This window comes from Crocuta crocuta, unplaced genomic scaffold, assembly GCF_008692635.1.
Source record: "Crocuta crocuta isolate KB4526 unplaced genomic scaffold, BGI_CrCroc_1.0 scaffold25, whole genome shotgun sequence".
Lineage (NCBI taxonomy): Eukaryota > Metazoa > Chordata > Mammalia > Carnivora > Hyaenidae > Crocuta > Crocuta crocuta.
Window position 1 is genome coordinate 5,602,934 of NW_027532015.1, and position 8,573 is coordinate 5,611,506.

The window sequence follows — 8,573 nt, forward strand, 5'->3', positions numbered from 1 at the left end:
GCTTGTGTGGGTGGCTTTCTTCCCTACACTGCTGGGTCGGTGGCGATGAGAGAAACACATTCCCAGAGATATTCAAGCTAATGCCATACCAAGTTAGTAGCCTCCTGCATTAAATAGAGAGCCTTCTTACTAGAAATATGTATGCCAAATCTCAGAACAAGTTTTCATTTGCCTGACTTGGATTGTAGTCTAAATCTGAGACAATCACCACAGCCAGAAATACTAACATATTATGATTTGCCAATATTTGGTTCCTAGGCCACATCTTGTGGCCAGGGAATCAGCTTAGTGTGATTGGCAACTTCACCAGGAGAAAGTCTAAGGAGAAGGGAATTCATCAGAGGAAAGAGGGTATTAATGGCACAAGTGGGAGAAATGAGGTCATGCACATAGTTGACAGTGGCTGACCCTAAACACCTGCATATTGAAATCACCTGGGGAGATTTAAAAACCACTGATGCCTGAGACTCACCCCCAGTAATTCTGATTTAATTCATCTGGGATGTGGCCTGGATTTGGGGTAAGAAATTTCCTCCACATTCTAATCTGCAGCCATAGCTGAGGACTCCTTGTCTGCTTGCTTTCTCAGGTCATCATTTTACTCATTACCAAATTAACTCTAAATCTCAGTTCTCTGCTCCAAAAAAGCTTTGATTCCAGATGAATGTATTCAAGACTCACTCCAATTTGGTTTCAAACTTCTTTTCCAGTCTTATCTTCCACTACTATTTTTTCCCACCCTATGTTTCAGCAAATGTGGAGTGTTTCCTGATCTCTAACCACCTATACAATAGCAGGAGTTTCTCATGTGTTATTATCCTATTTCTTCAGCTTACCACAGTGATGAAACTGTCCAATATGGTAGCCACTAACTACACATGGTTATTGAACACTTAAAACGTGGCTAGTGTGAATGAATTTTAAATTTTATTTCAGTATACTTTTTTAAAAGATTTATTTATTTATTTTGAGAGGGGACAGGAGAGGCAGAGAGGGAGAATCTCAAGCAGGCTCTGTGCTGTCAGTGCAGAGCTCAACATGGGGCTCGATCTCACGAACCATGAGATCACGACCTGATCCAAAATCAAGAGTTGGACACTTAACTGATGGAGCCACCCAGGCTGGCCCCTATTTCAGTATACTTAATATAAATTTAAGTGAAGTTAAATTTAAATATACCTAGTGGCTACTTAGGGCAGATAGAATGTCAGTGTTCTGTTAAAATTAACAAAATTCCTTTTGTGTAACCCTCCTGAGGTTTTCTCTGGTATCTCCAGCTGAAAGACTGATCTTATTCCTCATACTTACTGAGGACTCTGATTGGACAGGAGAAGTGGCACTTATTGTTCTTCCTGTCACTCCTGATATTAGACATGTTTTGAGAGAGGGAACTGAGGGGGCTTGTGTTTAATAAAGACTCAATAAGCATTCGTTGAACAAATGCAGACAAAATTGCACCAGCCAAAACCATCGGTATGCATTTATGCATTGCAGAAGCTGAAAGGCAACAGATACATGTATACTGGGGTTCACATGTTCGAAAGTCGCCAGTGAGATGGAAAGCACATGTCCTGGCTGTGTGAGAGAAAACCGGGTCAGTAGAATAGGTGGGAGAGAATGACTCATCCATTAAGTGACCACAGGGTAATAATCCACTTTTTTTTTTTTTTTTGGCTTGGAGGCAAAAATAATGGTGGACATTGAAGGTTCTAATGACTTTTAGTAAAATAAATGAGGGGCACAGCATGAGGGGCACTGAGACTATATTCTAACACTTAAAGAAGAATTCTGGGCTCAGTCCTAGTAAAATAGTTAAAATTCAGCCTGACCCACGCTTTTTTTATTTTTCAGAATTAGTTTGTAAAATGACGAACTCTCACTTCCTAAGTTTCCTGCAGATGCTCCCGTTGCTGGGGAAATGTCACTGTTAGGAGAATAGAAAACTTATTCCAAAGAGTATTGAAGACTGACTGAATCAGGTCTGGAACATTATTGAAATGGTAAGATAAACTCAAGTACTTACTGATAAAAGAAAAATTCTTTTTTTAAAAATGTAGTCCCTTCTGAATTATGGCCAAATGTCACCAGATCATTTTCAATGAAATTTTATCTATTAACAGGGAGGAGATGAGACCAGGTCTGAGCTCCTCCTGGGAGTTGGGCTTCTCTCCCCTGAGATCCCTGGGAATGGAAGCAGCTGAAGCTGGAGGTCATTAACATTTTGAGAACACCGCAAACTGACACCATGTAATGTTATGACATTTCATCTCAAGACATTTCATCTTCTTTAATCAGTGTTTATGTTGGTGATACTTCATAGTTATTTGCTTTCCCATAAAAATGGAACACTTGGGGATGTCACTAACCTAAGAATAATTTATTTATTACCCCTTGCAATTGTTTCTAGCTCATTCTTTCTCTCCTCACTCCCATGCCTCCCCTTCTCCGTTCCTCTGTCCTCTCCCTCCCTCCTTCCCTTCTCCCTTGCTCCTTCTTTTATTGTTTCTGACTTTTGCCTTCATTCATGCTATTTTTGAAAGTGCTTCCAAGTTTTCCTTCTGCTTTCTTCCTGGCAAGTGGATGGTCTTGGGGTTCGCACACCTCATTCTTAGTGAAATTTAAGTGTAGAGTCTGGAAGAAATACAATTTCACCTTTCTGGAAAATGCTGATGTTCCTAATTGTCCTTGGCAATGAACAACTCTTTCTCTACACGCTGCTCCACGGATGACTTATCTCCTTTCATTTGCTTCAGGTTTTGTCATGAACTTTTAGCATCTGTTTTCATGCCTCCATTTCTCTCTCTTCCTCATGTGGGACACTTTATCTTACTTTAAAGCAACTTAAACGTTTCTTCCCTTCTCAGAACCTTTTCATTAAATGTAAACTGATTGACTGTTGATTCTTTTATACTTAAAAAATAATTTATTCCTTAGCATTAAGAGATGGTTGCACATTTAATTCCAGGAGCTAAGTGTAATTTTCTTCATTTTAGAATAAATGAATGATTTCTATTATACATTTCTTTTTAGGCTGAGTGGTCAAGATTTATCCTCAGTCTAAGGAAATGTTTCTCAACCTTGACACTACTGACATTTTGATCTGGGTAATTTCTTGTTTTGGAGGACTGTTCTGTGCACTATAGAATGTTTCATAGCATCTCTGATCCCTGCCTACCAGATTCCAGTAGCACTTCCTAGTTGTGGCAACAATACATGTCTCCAGACATCACCAACTGTCTCCTGGGGGGCAAAGTAGCAGTACATTGCGAAACCCTGGTTTAGTGGAATGTCCCTCCTTTTTGTGTGGTTATGTCAAAATTCTAGGGCAGAGACTTAAGAAAGGATGGAGATGGCTTTTCCTTGAAATCATTCTTTATCCACAGAGACTCTTCATCCACATGGACTCATCCAAGGGGTCCCTATTCCCATGGTGACTTTACATCCTTCCATCTAGAAAGGGCTCTCAGAGCAACTGTCAGGTGCAGGGGCCATTGTTCCTGCATTATTGCAGGATGTTCTATGAGGTGGCCTCAGGCCTGCCCTGGTGCCATGCTGGGGAGACAAGATGAGGTATAGGAAGACAGGAGTCTTGAGGGCTCTGGTTTTCCCCCTGGGAGTAGTGGCCCCATTGGGTATGATCTTGGATTCCTGATTCCTTCTTGGGAGACCTGCTTACAGGACATGTTACTCAGGAACCCATAGCCATCTCTGCTCTGCTTCTGCTGTGATTCTCCTTGCTCCCTGAGGTCCTTACCATCTTATAGTCTAAAGACAGGCTGGACTGGCTCTTTATCTAATTTTCCAAGTAGATGTTTTATGGCCTGGAATTTATGTACTTCATAGTTGTACTTTTGACACCAAAAAGGTTTTCTCTGCTTCTCTGCTATATTGTCCCTTCCTAAAGCAATGAATTCTTCTGAGTGAATGGATAGAATAAAGGATACAAGAAAATGAGAGGAAAAATATATATATACACACATATCCTCATCACTAGTTTATTCTGGTGCTACATTTTTAGAAGATTATAAATGAAGAGTAAAAAGATGGGGCACCTGGGTGGCTCAGTATGTTAAGTGTCCAACTTCAGCTTGGGTCACGATCTCAAGGTTCATGAGTTTGAGCCTCACGTTGGGCTCTGTGCTGACAGCTCAGAGCCTGGAACCTGCTTCAAATTCTGTGTCTCCCTCTCTCTCTGCCCCTTCTCTGCTCATGCTCTGTCTCTCCCTCTGTCTTGCAAAAATAAATGAAATGTTTTTTTAAAAAAGAGTAAAGATCTATCCTATTCTCAGCCTGCAGAAAAATGACGAGGCCTATGGGGAACCAGGAGATTCCCAGGGAAGCAGAACTTAGATGATGGTGTTTCCAAGCTGGGTATCTTGGGAATAGGACGAAATCAGGCATTTCCCATGAAATTGGGAATCCAAGATGACAATCGTATAATTTCATCTGTGCACTATGGTTTTACTTTATACTAATGATGCAAGGGTTCCTTAGTAATCCTTTGCAGTTCTCGTCATCTGGTGCTCATTGGTTTTTGCAAGGCCTCTTGTCAACTCCTTATTTTCAACTTTCCAATATATATTTTATTTCATGTAGTTTTAATTTACATACATGGTATTGAGTTTCTTGTTTTTGTCACTGAGTTCTTTGTATTAAGGATCTGATGGGGGCCTATGGTAATATCTATTTTTTTGTTGTTGTTGTTTTAAATTGCATTTCTCTGATGACTAATGACTTTGGACCACAATCATACACGTTGTTAAACCTGTGGGTTTCTTTGGCTATGAATTGACTCAAATATACTTTACTCATCTTTAAAATTTGAGATTCTTATAACTTTCTTCATGTGCATATGAGTTCCTTATATATCCCAGATAATAATTTCCTTGTGGTCTTAGACATGGCAAATATTATATCTCTGCAACATCTTTCTGTTGCATCAACTTTATTCACAGAAATTCTTAATTTGATGTGATTAAATGCATTAGTGATACTTTTGGAATTTTGTTTAAGAAGTTCCTCCCTAACCCTAGGACACATTATCTTCTGCCTTTATGGTTTCTGTGGCTTTATTTCTTTAATACATCTGGATTCCGTCTTTATATGTAGTAGTAGGGATGGATTTTCCTCCACTATGAGCAGTTATCACCATTTACTAAATAGTCTGATTTGTGATGCCATCTTTATTTTATGATAATGATTCTGAGATATGAGTTAGAATCATAGAAATTATGGTCTTGAGGTCAATTTCTTTTTGCATGGATATCTTACTGTTTTTAATATAACAACTTTGAAGTAAGTCTTAGTAGCTGTTAGGCCAAGTATACGTCTCATTTGCTTATCATTGTGATATTGTCTAGAATCATCATTCAGGGTTGCTTGTAAGCTAATAAGTACAGACTGTGAGACCATACACTGGTATTAGGGGATAAACTAATGGAAGCAGAAGTAGTAGAAGGTGTTAGGCCTATTGCATTCTGGGGAAGAGCACAAAAAGTAAGTAGGAATAAACATTAGACTCTCAGAAAGGAACTCTAAGTTTAGGCTACAAGGTTGTTAAGCCAGGTAATTAAAAAGCACTAGCTTCTAGAAATTGTAGAATTGAAAACCATAATAAATGCATTTAAAGCTTAATGAAAGTGTTACATAGGGTAATAAAAGCAAGTAAATAGAAAATTAGTGAACTGTGACATAGATCTTTAAAAATCCTACAAAACACAGAGGGTAGTGACAAGTAGATGGAAAATATAAGTAAGGCTGATACACATGGAAATTGAATTTAAGGGCCAACATGTATCTAATTAAAATTCCTGAAGGACAAAATGTATATAAGTTCATCTACATAAATCAATAATAATGTCCAATTTGTGGGGTAGAAACAAAGCAACAAGGAGCTAAATGTTTGGACTACAATAGTTGAAAACTAGGAGGAAATGATTGAAATTTACTTTCTCCTAGTAATTGTTGATTGTGTTGTTGGGTAGAGGGTAAAGATACTGATTACTGTTAGACTTTGCTAGGTATGCATATCAAAATATCAAAATAATTACTAAAAAAGAATAACTGAATATTTACATTCCAAACTTGTTACAGGAAAAAATACTGGAAAGTGAAAGGGGGAAGAAAAGAAGACATGAAAGAGAAAAAAATCACAAATTTTGGGAAAAATAGAAAGTACAAAATAAAATGATAGAAATAAATGGATCAAGAAGATGTGGTTTATCTATACAACGGAATACTACATGGAAATGAGAAAGAATGAAATCTGGCAATTTGTAGAAACATGGATAGAACTTGAGGGTGTTATGCTGAGCGAAGTAAGTCAGGCAGAGAGGGACAGATACCATATGTTTGCACATATAGGAGGATTAGAAGGAACTTAATGGAGGACCATGGGGAAGAAGAAGGGGAAAAATAGTGGGGGAGAGGGAGGGAGGCAAACCATGAGAGACTCTTGAATGCTGAGAACAAACTGAGGGCTGATGGGGGTGTGGGGGAGGGGAAGGGGGTGATGGGCATGGAGGAGAACACTTGTGGGAATGAGCACTGGGTGTTATATGGAAACCAACTTGACAATAAACTATTTAAAAAAAATAAAGAAATCCAAGTATACTAAGTACACTGAGAAACATTAAAACTGTCGTAGATTATCAGACTACATTTTTTTTAAAGTCAAGCTTCAGTCTATTTAAAAGAGACATACTTAACCACACATAACACATAATAACAACAAAACTTCCAATGCTATTAGACTGAAATGCGAAATTGCAATTTGATATACAAAATTGGCAATTTCATATGTTTCTAACTAATATCATGGTGTCACAATGTAGATCTTTAGACATAAAGCTCTTTATCACATGAGATAAGGAATATCATTGTATATTAACAAAGTTTAAATCTGTCAAGAGAACACAATACCTCGAGAATATAGCAGTAGAGATTAAAAATAAATAAAGTAAAAAAATTGACAAAATCACAGGAAGAAACAGAAATATCCAGAATGGTAATGGGACGTTTTAATACAACACTCTCAGTTTTTGATAAATGAGTCAGCAATTATATGGAACATTTGAATAACATAATGAAAAAGCGTCATGTAGTAGACAATGTATTTTTCTATTGGAGAATAGACATATTTTTCAAAACCACAAAAAAAATTTTTGGAAATCAATCACATTTAAGACCATAATTAAGTCTCAATAAATATCAAAGGACCTGTATTATAGAAATAAAAAGTTTGTTGGCCATAGAGCAAGTAAACCTCAATAAATTTCAATGAGTCAGTATTATACACATCATGATTCTGAGTGTTGAACAACTCAGGCCAAAGATAATATTAGAAAGGAATTAGAACATATTTAGAATAATGAAAATAATAATTTTAAGAGTACTTCTCAGCCTTGTAGAATACAATTTAAGTAGTGCTTAGAGCCAAACTTACAGACTTAAACCTACTATGAGAAGAAAATAAAGGTCTCAAATCATAAGCTAAGCATCCACAACAGAAGCTACAAAAGGAACAAGAGGACAAATTTAAATGAAATAAAGGCTAGTGCATAACAAAGAGAAGAGTATAAATCAATGAAATAGAAACAAACAGATGTTAGAATTAATAAAAGCAAAAATTGCTTCTTTAGTAAGAAAAAAATAAAATCGTCCAACCCTGACATAATTGATGTATAAGAAAAAAAAAGTCCCAGATAAGCAATGTGAGAATATGAGAAATAAAAAAAGTGATATCACTAGAGAGAACAGAAATAAAAGATAATAACTCTGCAAAACTTTATGCCAAGAACTTAAAAATTTAGACAAAATAGACAAATATTAGAAAACTGTAACATAAAACTTATTCAAGAAGAAATAGAAAACCTTAATGGATCTGTAACCATTAACAATTGAATTAATAATTTAAAGTCTTCTCACAAGGAAAATACAAGGGTCAAGATAGTTTATAAGCAAAAGCTATGGAGTATCCAAGGAACGCATATCTGCAATCTTATGTAAATTCTTCTGAAACATAAAAAAAAGGAACATACTTTCAACACATTCTATAGCCCAGTCCAATGATAACACCAACTCCAAAGGAAATTAAAGAAAGAATGATAATAGGCAAATTCCATGAATTAAAATATGTTCAGAGTCATAAATGCAATATTAACCCATTAAATCCAACAATGTATTAACAAAGGTAAGGTATCACAATCTTCATATATCCCAGGTATACAAAATTGATTTAACATCTGATGACAAAGTAACAGATGAATGAGGAAAATGTTCTTATCAACATTTATATCAAAATATTTGATCACATTCATAATTCAAAAAAATAAATGATTTACAAATAAATAAAAACTCCTGAAAATAGGAAGAGAAGGCACATTTCTTAGGCTGACAAGTGCAACTTCCAATAATCTGGTAAACATAATATTTAATTAAATGTCCTAGTCATTCCTTTTAAAATCAAGAATGCAACAGTTGACTACTATCACTAATTTATCATTGCTCTTGACATTCTAAGTTGTGCATCAGAGAAAAATAAAATATAAAATGATTGGAAAGAAACAAAACTA

The 8,573-nt window shown here is 36.2% G+C and overlaps 1 long non-coding RNA gene across 1 annotated transcript; it reads left to right on the plus strand.

Moving 5' to 3' along the window:
- Nucleotides 1–1,892: 1,892 nt before the first annotated feature.
- On the plus strand, nt 1,893–6,168 carry LOC144241491 (uncharacterized). The gene is made up of 3 exons (XR_013338093.1): nt 1,893–2,000; nt 2,121–2,247; nt 6,094–6,168. It is a non-coding gene; the product is annotated as an uncharacterized LOC144241491 (long non-coding RNA).
- Nucleotides 6,169–8,573: the final 2,405 nt, after the last annotated feature.